This window comes from Macaca fascicularis, chromosome 8 (genome assembly GCF_037993035.2).
Source record: "Macaca fascicularis isolate 582-1 chromosome 8, T2T-MFA8v1.1".
Taxonomy (NCBI): Eukaryota; Metazoa; Chordata; class Mammalia; order Primates; family Cercopithecidae; genus Macaca; species Macaca fascicularis.
Genome location: NC_088382.1, coordinates 56514411 through 56525786, shown reverse-complemented (window position 1 = coordinate 56525786; position 11376 = coordinate 56514411). Strand labels below are relative to the sequence as shown.

General features: G+C 56.3%; 1 pseudogene; it reads left to right on the top strand.

Moving 5' to 3' along the window:
- The first annotated feature begins 9979 nt into the window (after positions 1 to 9979).
- On the top strand, positions 9980 to 10631 carry LOC123575126 (uncharacterized; annotated as a pseudogene).
- The last annotated feature ends 745 nt before the right edge of the window (positions 10632 to 11376 follow it).

Sequence of the window (11376 nt, the reverse complement as noted above, 5' to 3'; positions counted from 1 at the left end):
GGGTCCTTCCACAAGAGACACAAGCACCCTGCTCCAAAGCCTCAGACGTTACAACCCACCCAGGACAAACCTGGGGGCTTGTGGGATGGGGGAGGCCTCTTTGGGAGGATCCCAGCATTCCCTATTATCTCACCACTTCTTCCCCTACCTCTCAGAATGTCCGCATGAGTCTCTGCAGCTTGCCCACGCCACCCTGTGAACCCGTTTTCGCTTGTCAAGGAGTTCTGCGAAAGACACAGGAACCCTGCTCCAAAGTCTCGGGCTTTAGAGCCTGCCCCAAACAGTTCTGGGGGCTTCTGAGTTGGAAGAGGCCTTTTTTGGAGGCTCCCAGCAATGGCTGCGGTCTCGCTGCTTCTCCCCTCTGCCTGCCGCAATGTCCCTCTGAGTTACTGTGGCCCACCCACTCTAACCTGTGGTCCCGGATTTGCTTCCAGGGCCTTCCGTGAGAGACACGGGAACCCTACTCCAAAGCCTGGGGCTTTACAGTCCCCAGGACAGCCCTTGAGGCTTCTGGGATGAAAGAGGCCTTTTTCCCTAGGCTCCCAGCATTCCCCACTGTATCGCCGCTTTTCCCCACTGCCTGCTTCAACGTCCTGAGTTACTTCCTCCCTCTAAAGCCATTCTGCAGCCAAGTCTTCGCTTGTGGGGGTCTTCTACGAAAGACATAGGCACCCTGCTGCAAAGCCTGAAGTTTTAAATCCCTCCCAGGACAGCCCTGGGGGCTTCTGTGATGGGAGAGGGGATCTTTGGAGGCTCCCAGAATTTCCTGCAGTCCCGCCCCTTCTCCCCTCTGCCATCTTGATCATACCCATGAGTACCTGTGGTCCGCCAACGCCATACTGCGATCCCGTTTTCGCTTCTACGGGCCTTTCGCAAGAGACACTGACCACCTGCTCTAAAGCCTGGGGCTTTACGGCCTGCCTAGAACAGCACTGGAGGCTACTGGGATGGGACAGACCTCCTTGGGAGGCTCCCAGTATTCCCTGTGATCTCGTCGCTTCTCTCCTTGGCCTGCCTCAATGTCCCCGAGTCCCTACGGCCCACCCAGGCCACCATGCAGCCCCGTTTTCAATTGACGGGGCCTTCCCCAAGAGACACAGCCACCCTGCTCCAAAGCCTGGGGCTTTACCCAATGCCTGGAACAGCCCAGGGGGCTTCTGGGATGGAACAGGCCTCCTTTGGAGGTTCCTATCATTCCCTGCGGTCTCGCTGCTACTCCCATCAGCTTGCCTCAACATCCTTCTGAGTCCTAGAGGCCCTCCCAAGCGCACTTGCGGCCCTGTTTTGCTTCTGGGGGCGTTCCACAAGAGACACAGGCATGCTGCTCCAAACCTTGGAACATTACAACATGCCCCAGACAAGCTGGGGTCTTCTTGGATGAAAGAGGCTGCCTTGGAAGGCTCCCGGCATTCCCTGTTTTCTCACTGCTTCTCCCTTCTACCATTCACAACATCCCCATGAGTCCCTGTGGCCAGCCCACGCCAATTTGTGATCTCATTTTCGCTTGTCAGGGCGTTCTGTGAAAGATACAGGCAACCTGCTCCAAATCCTGGGGCTTTACAGCCCGCCAGGGCCAGCCCTGGGGGCTTCCTTGATGAAAGAAGCCTCTTTGGAAGGCTCCCAGCATTCCCTGTGTTCTTGCCGCTTTTCCCCTCTGCCTGGCTCAAAGTCCCACTGAGTCACTGAGGACCGCCAATGACACTCTACGTCCCCGTTTTCGCTTGTGGGGGCCTTCCGTGAAAGACACTGGCACCCTCCAAAGCCCGCCCAGGTAAGCCCAGGGGTCTTCTGGGATGGGAGAGGCCTCCTTGAGAGGCTCCCAGCACTCCCAGTGATTTCGCCGCTTCTCCCCTCTGCCTAATTTAACGTCTTCCTGAGTCCTTGCGGCCCGCCAACACCACTTTGCGGCTCCTTTTTCGCTTATGGGGTCATTCCCCAGAGATATAGGCACCCTGCTCCAAAGCCTGGGGCTTTACAGCCCGCTTGGGACAGCTCTAGGGTCTTCTGAGATGGGAGAGGCCTCCTTGGAAGGCACAAAGCATTCCCAGCCATTTTGCCGCTTATCCCCTCTGCCTGCCTCAATGTCCCCATGAGACCTTGTCGCCCACCTATGCAACCCTGCCGGCCCATTTTTGCTTATGGGTGCCTTCCCAGAGGGGCACAGTCACACTGGTCCAAACCTGGGCTTTAAAACCCGTTTGGTTCCACTCTGGGGGCTTCTGGTATGGGAGTGGCCTCTTTAGGAGGCTCCCAATATTCCCTGCGGTCTTGCTACTTCTCCTCTCTGCCTGATTCAACATCCCCCTGAGTCCCTGCATCCCGGCCACGCCACACTGTGGCCCTGTTTTTGCTGTGGGTGCCTTCCGCAAGAGACACAGGCACTTTGCTCTAAAGCCTGGGATGTTACAGCCCGCCAGGATCAGCCCTGGGGGCTTCTGTGATGAAAGAAGCCTCTTTGGCAGGCTCCCAGCATTCCCTGCAGTCTCCCTGCTTCTCCTCCCTGCCTGCCTCTACATCGCCCTGAGTCCCTGCGACCAGCCCACGCCACCCAGGGGGACTTCCGCGACAGACACAGGCACCCTACTCCAAAGCTTGTGGCTTTACATCCCTCCTGGGAAAGCCCTGGAGACTTTCTGGGATAGAAGAGTTGTCCTTGGGAGGCTCCCAGCACTCCCTGCTGTCTCACCACTTCTCTCCCATCTCTTCCCTGCCTGCCTCAATGTCCCTCTGTGTCCCTGTCGCCCGCCCACGCCCCACTGCGGCCTTGATTTTGCTTATGGAGGTCTTCCGCGACAGTCACAGGCACCTGGGAACTTCCAGGATGGGAGGGGGCTATTGGGGAGAATCCCAGCATTCCCTGCAGTCTTGCCGCTTCTTCCCTTTGCTGGCCTAAACGTCAGCTTGAGTCGCTACGCCCCGCCCACGACACATTGCGGCCCCATTTTTATTTTGGGGGGCCTTCCGCGAGAGACATAGGCACCTTGCTCCAAAGCCTGGGTCTTTACTTCTCGCCCCGGACATCCCTGGTTCTTCTGGAATGAAAGAGGCTTCCTTGGGAGGCTCCCAGCATTCCCTGCAGTCTCGCCGCTTCTCCCCTCTGCCTGTCTCAGCGTCCCGCTGAGTCCCTGTTGCACACTCATGTCACCCCGCGGCCCTGTTTCTGCTTGTGGGGGACTTCCGCGAGAGACACAGGCACCCTGTTCCAAAGAGTAAGGCTTTACTACCCGCCTGGAAAATCTCTGGAGGTTTCTGGTATGGGAGGGGCCTCCTTGGGTGGATCCCAGCATTCCCTGCTCTCTCGCCGCTTCTCTCTTCTGCCTGACTCAACGTTCACCCGATTCTCTGTCGCCCGCCCACGACATATTGCTGCCTTGTTTTCGCTTGCGGGGTCCTACCGCGAGAGACACAGGCACCGTATTGCAATGCCTGGGGCTTTACTGCTCACCAGGGACAGCCTTGGCAACTTCTGAAATGGGAGAGGGATTTTTGGGAGGCTCCCAGCATTTCCTGCTGTCTCCTCTCTGCCTGCTTCAAAGTCCCACTGAGTCCCTTCCGCCCGCCCACGCTACCCTGCAGCCCCGTTTTCGCTTGTAGGGACTTTCGCAAGAGACAGTCAGCCTTTTCCAAAGCCTGGGACTTTACCGCCCGCCCAGGACAGTCCTTGGAACTTCTGAAATGGGAGAGCAGTTTTGGGGGGGCTCCCGGCATTTCCTGTGGTCTCGCCTTTTTTCCCGTCTCTCTGCCTCTACGTCCCTTTGACTCTCTGCGGCTTGCCCACGCCACCCTGCGGCCCCGTTTTCACTTGTAGTGGCCTTCCGCGAGAGACATAGGCACACTGCTCAAAAGTCTGGGGCTTTAAAACTCGCCAGGGACAGCTCTGGGGGATTCTAGAATGGGAGATGCCTGCTACAGAGGCTCACAGCATTCATTGCGGTCTTGCGGCTTCTCCTTTCTGCCTGCCTCAACGTTCTCTTGAGTCGCTGCCACCCGCCCACGCCACACTGCGACCACGTTTTCGCTCGTGAGGGCCTTCCGCGAGAGACACAGGAATCCTGATCCAAATCCTGGGGCACTTCAGCCAGCTCGGGACAGCCCTGGGGGCTTCCAGCATGGGAGCGGCCTCCTTGGAAGGCTTCCAGCATTCCCTGCAGTCTCATCGCTTCTCCGTTTTACCTGCCTTAACGTCCCCCTGAGTCCCTGCGACCCACCCATGACACGCTGCGGCACTGTTTTCACTTTTGGGGGTCTTCCACGAGAGACACAGGGACCCTGCTCCCAAACCTGGTGCTTTACAACCCTCCCAGGTCAGCCTTGGTGGCATCTGGGATGAAAGAGGTCTCTTTGGGAGGCTCCCAGCATTCCCTGCGATCTCGCCACTTCTTCCTTCCGCATGCCTCAACATCCTCGAGTCCCTGAGGCCCGACCATGCCACCCTGTCGCCCAGTTTTCGCTTTTGGGGGCCATTCGCAACAGACACAGGCTCCCTACTCTAAAGCCTGGGGTTTTACAGCTGGCTCGGAAAAGCCCTGGGGGGATTTTGGGATGAAAGAGGCCTTTTTGGAAGGTTCCCAGTATTCCCTGCAGTCTCACCGCTTCTTCCTTCTGTCCGACTCAACGTCTTCCTGAGTCACTGCTGCAATCCCACAGCACCCTGCAGCCCCTTTTTCGCACGTGAGGGACTTTCGCGAGAGACACAGGCATTCTACTGCAAAGCATGATGCTTTACAGCCCGACCAGGAGAGGAGTGGGAGCTTCTGTGAAGGGAGAGGTCTTCTTGGGAGGCTTCAAGCATTCCCTGCAGTCTCGCTGCTTCTCCCCTCTGCCTGCCTCAACGTTTCCTTGAGTCTTTCTTACCCGCCCATCCCACCCTGTGGTTCCGTTTTTGTTTGTGGGAGCCTTCCCCAATAAACACAGGCACCCTACTCCATGGCCTGGGATTTCACAGTCCTCCTGGGAGAGCCCTGGGGGCTTCTGTGATAAGCTTCACCCGTCTGCCTGCCTCAACGACCCCCGGAGACCCTGCCCCGTACCCACTGCACACAGCGGCCCGTTTTTGCTTGTGGGGACCCTGGGGTATAATTGAATGGGAGAGGTCTTCTTGAAAGGCTACCAGCACTTCTTGCGGTCTCGCTGATTCTCTTCACTTCCTGTGTCATCATCCACTGAGTAACTGTAGCCTGCCCACGCCACCCTGCTGCCATTTTTTTTTGCTCCTGGAGGCTTTCCTCGAGAGACACTTTCACACTGCTCCAAAGCCTGGGGCTTTATAGCCTGCCTGGGACAGCCCTGGGGGCTTCTGGGATGGGAGGTGGGGCCGTGGGAGGCTCCCAGCATTCCCTGCGGTCTTGCCACTTCTGCCCTCTGTCTGCCTAAACGTCTCCCTGAGTCCCTGCGGCCCACCCACAGCACCCTGTTCCCCGTTTTCCTTTGTACGGGACTTCCACAAGAGACAGAAGCATCCTGCTCCAAACCCTGGGGCTTTACAGTCCACCCAAGACTGCCTTGGGGGCTTCGGGTATGGAAGAGGCCTCCTTGGGAAACTTTCTACGTTCCCTGTGGTCTCCCCGATTCTCCCGTCTGCCTGCCCAAACAAACCCCTGAGTCCATCAGGCCTGCCCACAACATCTTGTGGCCCCCTTTTCACTTGTGCGATCCTTCATTGAGGGACACGGACACTTTACTGAAAGGCCTGGAGCTTTACAACTCACCAGGTACAGCCCTGGGGGCTTCTGGGATTAAATAGGCCTCCTTGGGAGGTTCACAGCATTCACTGAGGTCTCACTGCTTATCCCCTTTGCCTACCTCAATATCCCCCTGAATCCTTTCGACCCGCCCACACCACCTTGCGACATCATTTTCACTTCTGGGGGCCTTCCACGAGAGACACAGGCGCCCTGCTCCAAAGCCTGGGTTTTTACAGCCCGCCTGGGACAGCCCTGGGGGCTTCTGGGATGGGAGAGGCCTCTTTGGGAGGCTCCCTGAATTCCCCGCAGTCTCAGTGCTTCTCCCCTCGCCCTGCCTCAATATCCCCATGAGTCTCTGTGGCATTCCCATGTCACCCTGTGGCCCATTTTTCGCTTTTGGAGGCCTTTCGCGAGAGATAAAGGCACCCTGCTCTTAAGCCTGGGGCCTTACAGACACCCCGGGACAGCCCAGGAGCTTCTGCCATGAAAGAGGCCTCTTTGGGAGACTCTGAGCATTCCCTCGGGTCTTGCTGCTTCTCCACTCTGTCTGCTTCAATGTCCCCCTGGGTTCTTGCTGCCTGCCCACTCCACCAGGCAACATAGTTTTCTCTTGTGGGGGCCTTCCACAAGAGACACAGGCACCCTGCTCCAAAGCCTGTGGCTTTGCAGCCCGCCCGGGACAGCCCTGAGGCTTCTTGGATGGGAGACGCCTTCCTGGGAGGCTCCCGGCATTCCCTGCTGTCTCACCACTTCTCTTCCCTGCCTGCCTCATCGTCCCCCTAAGAAACTGCGGCCCGCCCACGCCAACCTGCGGCCCCCTTTTCATTTGTGGGAGGCTTTTGCGAGATACGCAGTCACCATGCTTGGAAGCCTGGGGTTTTACAGTCTGCCTGGGACAGACCAGGGGGCTTCTGGAATGGGAGAATCTTCTTCGAAGGCTCCTAGCATTCCTTGCGATCTTGCTGCTTCTTTCCTCTGCCTGCCTCAATGTCCCCGTGAGTCTCTACGGCCTACCCACACCACCATGCGGCCCCGTTTTTGTTCATGGAGGCCTTCCGCAAGACACACAGGCACCCTGGTCCAAAGCCAGGTTCTTTACAGCCTGCCCGGGACATGCCTGAGGGCGACTGAAACGGGAGCGGCCTTTTAAAGAGGCTCCCAGCATTCCCTGCTGTTTCGACGTGTCTCCCTTCTTCCTGCCTCAATGTCCCCGAGTCTTTGTGTCCCGCCCATGCCACCTTACAGCCCCAATTTCATTTATGGGGGCTTTATGGCAGGCTTAGGATAGCCCTGGGGGCTTCTGGGATGAAAGAGTCGTCCTTGGGATGCTCCCAGCATTCCCTGTGGTTTCAATGCTTCTCCTCTCCGCCTGCCTCAACATCCCTCTGAGTCCCTGTGGCCCACCCACTCCACCCTATGGCCCCGTTATTGCTAATGGGGACCTTCTTCTAAAGACACGGGCACCCTGCTTCAAAACCTGAAGCTTTACATCATGCCTAGAACAATCCTGGGGCTTCAGGGATGGGAGAGGCCTTCTTGGGAGGCTCCCAGCATTCCCTGCGGTCTTGCCGCTTCTCTTCTCTATCTTCCTCAGTGTCACCCTGAGTCTCTGCCACTCGCTCGCGCCACCTGTGGCCCCATTTTCGCTTTTGGGGGCCTTATAAAAGAGACCTAGGCACCCTGCTTCAAAGTTTAAGGCTTTTAAACCTGTCTGGGACAGCACTGAGGCCTTTGGGATGGAACAGGCCTCTTTGGAAGGCTCCCAGCATTCCCTGCCGTCTAGTGGCTTCTCGTCTCTGCCTTCCTCAAAGTTCTCCTGAATCCTTGCAGCACGCCCATGCCAGCCTGCTGCTGCCTTGTCACTTTTTGGTGTCTTCCACGAGAGGCACAGGCTTCCTTCTCCAAAGCCTGGGGCATTACAGCCTGATCAGGACAGCCCTGGGAGCTTCTGGGATGGGAGAGGCCTCCTTCGGAGGCTGCCAGCATTCCCTGTGGTCTCACCGCTTCTCCACTTTGCCAGCCTCAATATCCCCTGAGTCTCTGTGCCCAACCCACGCCACGCTACAGACTCGTTTTTTGCTAATGGGGGCTTCCACTAGAGACACAGTCACCCTACTTCGAAACCTGAAGCTTTACAGAAAGTGTGGGATAGTCCTGGTGACTTCTGGGATGGAAGAGGCCTCCTTAGGATGCTTCCAGCATTCCCTGCAGTCTTGCCGCTTCTTCCCTTTCCTGCCTAATGTCACCCTGAGTCCCTGCCGCCTGCCCACGCCACCGTGTGGCCTCGTTTTCGCTTGTGAGGGCCTTCTGTGAAAGATACAGGCACCCTTCTCCAAAGCCTGGGGCTTTACAACCCTCCTGGGACACCTCTGGGGACTTCTGGTATGGGAGAGGCCTTTTGGGGTGGCTCCCAGCATTCCCTGCAGTCTCTCTGGTTCTCCCTTCTGCTTGTCTCGATGTTCTCCTGAGTCCCAGCGGCCGTCCAGTTCACCCTAAGGCCCCATTTTGCTTGTGGGGGCTTTTCATGAGAGACACAGGCTCTTTGTTACAAAGCCTGGGGCTTTAGAGCACACCGCAGAGAGCACTGGGGACTTCTGGAATGGGAAAGGCCTCCTTGGAATGTCCTCAGCATTCCCTGCAGTCTACGTGCTTCTTTCCTCTGCCTGGCTCAATGTCCCATTGAGTCTCTGTGGCCTGCCCACGCTATGCTATGGCTTCGCTTTCACTATTGGGGGCCTTCTGCTGGAGACACGGGCACCCTGCCTCAAAACCTCAAGTTTTACGGCAGCCACGGGCAGTCCTGTGGCTTCAGGGATGGGAGAGACCTTATCTGGATATTTCCAGCATTCCCTGCTGTCTCACAGCTACTCTCCTCTGCCTGCCTCATCATCACACTGAGTCCCTGCCAACTGCTCACGCCACCATGTGGCCACGTTTTCGCTTATGGGGGCCTTTTCGAGAGGCACTGGCCTCCTGCTTCCAAGCCTGGGGCTTTACACCCGCCCGGGACAGCCCTGGGGGCTTCGAGGATAAGAGAGGTTTTTCTGGGATGCTCCCTGCACTGCCTTTTGTGAGAGCCTTTAGTGAGAGACGCAGGCACCCTATTACTTAGCCTGGGGCTTTGCAGCCCTCCAGGAACAGTCCTGGGGGCTTCGGGTATAGGAGAGGACTCCTTGGAAGGCTCCCAGCAATCACTGCAGTCTCATCGCTTCCCCCGCTCTGCCTGCCTCAACATCACCTTGAGTCCCTGCCACCTGCCCACGCTACCCTGCGACCCCGTTTTTGCTTGTGGGGGCCTTCTGAGAGAGACACAGGCACCCTGCTTCGAAGACTGGGGCTTTCTAGCATGCCTAGGATAGCCCTGGGGGCTTCTGGAATGGGAGAGGCCTTTTGGGGGGGATACCAGCATTTCCTGCTTTCTCGCCAGTTATCCCGTCTGCCTGCCTCAACGTCCCTCTGAGTCCTTGTGGCCGTCCACACCAACCTGTGGCCCCGTTTTTGTTTGCGGGAGCCTTTTTTGAGATACACAAGCACCATGCTTCAAATCCTAGGGCTTTACAGGTTGCCTGAAATGTCTCAGAAAGCTTTTGGGACGGGAGTGTCCTCTTGGGAGGCTCCGAGCATTCCCCGCAGTCTCACAACTTTTTCCCTCTGCCTACCTCAATGTTCTCACGTGTCCCTGAGGCCTGCGTATGCCACCCTGTGCCTCATTTTTTCTTTTGGTGGTCTTCCACAAGAGGTACGGGCACCCTGGTCCAAAGACTGGTGTTTACAGCCTGCCAGGGAAAACCCTGGGGGATTCTGGGATAGGAGAGGCCTTTTAAGGAGGCTCCCAGTATTCCCTGCGGTCTTGCAGGCTCTTTCGTCTTCCTGCTTCAAGGTACCGCTGAGACTTTGTGGCGCACCCACACCACCCTACCACCCCGTTTTCGCTTGTGAGGGCTTGCAACAAGAGCCACAGGCACCCTGCTCCAAAGCCTTAGGCTTTACGGCAGGCCTGGGACAGTCCTGGGGGCTTTTGGGATAGGAGAGGCCTCCTTGGGATGCTCCCATGTAGGGAAAAGAAAGAAAGATCAGACTGTTACTGTGTCTATGTAGAAAGGGAACACATAATAAATTGCATTTTGACCTGTACCTTGAAAAATTGCTTTGCTGAGATGCTGTTAATTTGTATCTTTGCCCCAGCCACTTTGCCCCAGTCTGTTTGCCCCAAACTTGTGCTCACAGAAACATGTGTTGTTTGGAATCAAGGTTTAAGGGATCTAGGGCTGTGCAGGACATGCCTGGTTAACAAAATGTTTACAAACAGTATGCTTGGTAAAAGTCATCACCATTCTCTAGTCTCAATGAACTAGGGGCACAATGCACTGCTAAAAGCCTCAGGGACCGTTGTCTTGGAAAGTCGGGTATTGTCCAAGGTTTCTCCCCATGTGATAGTCTGGAATATGGCCTCGTGGGATGAGAAAGACCTGACTGTACCCCAGCCCGACACCCATAAATCGTCTGTGCTGAGTTGGATTAGTAAAAGAGGAAAGCTTCTTGCAGTGAGATAGTGGAAGGCCACTGTCTCCTGTCTGCCCCTGGGAACTGAATGTCTCAGTATAAAACCTGATTTTACATTTGTTCAATTCTGAGATAGGAGAAAAACTGCCCTATGGTGGGTGGCGAGACACGTTGGCAGCAATGCTGCTTTGTTACCCTTTACTCCACTGAGATGTTTAGGCAGAGAGAACCATAAATCTGGCCTACACGCATATCCAGGCATAGTACTTCCCCTTGAACTTAATTATGACATAGATTCTTTTGCTTACATGTTTTCTTGCTGACCTTCTCCCTATTATCACCCTGCTCTCCTACCGCATTCCTCTTGCTGAGATACTGAAAATAATCATCAATAAAAACTGAGGGAACTCAGAGACCTGTGCCAGTGCAGGTCCTTGGTATGTTGAGTATCAGTCTCCTGGTCCCACTGTTGTTTCTCTATACTTTGTCGCTGTGTATTATTTCTTTTCTCAGTCTCTTGTCCCACCTGATGAGATATACCCACAGGTGGGGGGAGGGGCAGGCCACTCTTTCACTCCCAGCATTCTCCGAGGTCTTGACGCTTCTCCCCTCTGCCTGGCTCAATGTCCCCCTGAGTCTCTGTGAGCCGCCCATGCCACCCTACGGCCCAACTATCACCAGTGGGGGCCTTCCGCTAAAAACACAGGTACCCTTCTTCAAAATCTGAAGCATTACATCACACCTGGAACAGTTCTGGGGGCTTGTGGGATAGGAGAGGCCTCCTTGGGAGGCTCTTAGCATTCCCAGAGTCTCACCGCTTCTCCCCTCTACTTGCCTCAATGTCACATTCAGTCCCTGCTGCCCGCCCATGCCAACATGAGGCCCTGTTTTTGCTTGTGGAGGCCTTCCACGAGAGTCACAGGCACCCTGCTCCAAAGCCTGGGGCAATACAGCCAGGCCAGGACAGCCCTGGGGGCTTCTGGGATGGGAGAGGCCTTCTTGGAAGTCTCCCTGCATTTTCTGTGGTCTTGTTGCTTCTCCCTTCTGCCTACCTCAATGTCCCCATGATTTCCTGTGGCCCACCCATGCCACCTTGTCGCCCTGGTTTTGCTTGTGGAGGTTTTCCGCGAGAGACACAGGCACCCTCCTCCAAAGCCTGGTGCTTTGCAGCCCTCCCGGGACAGTCGTG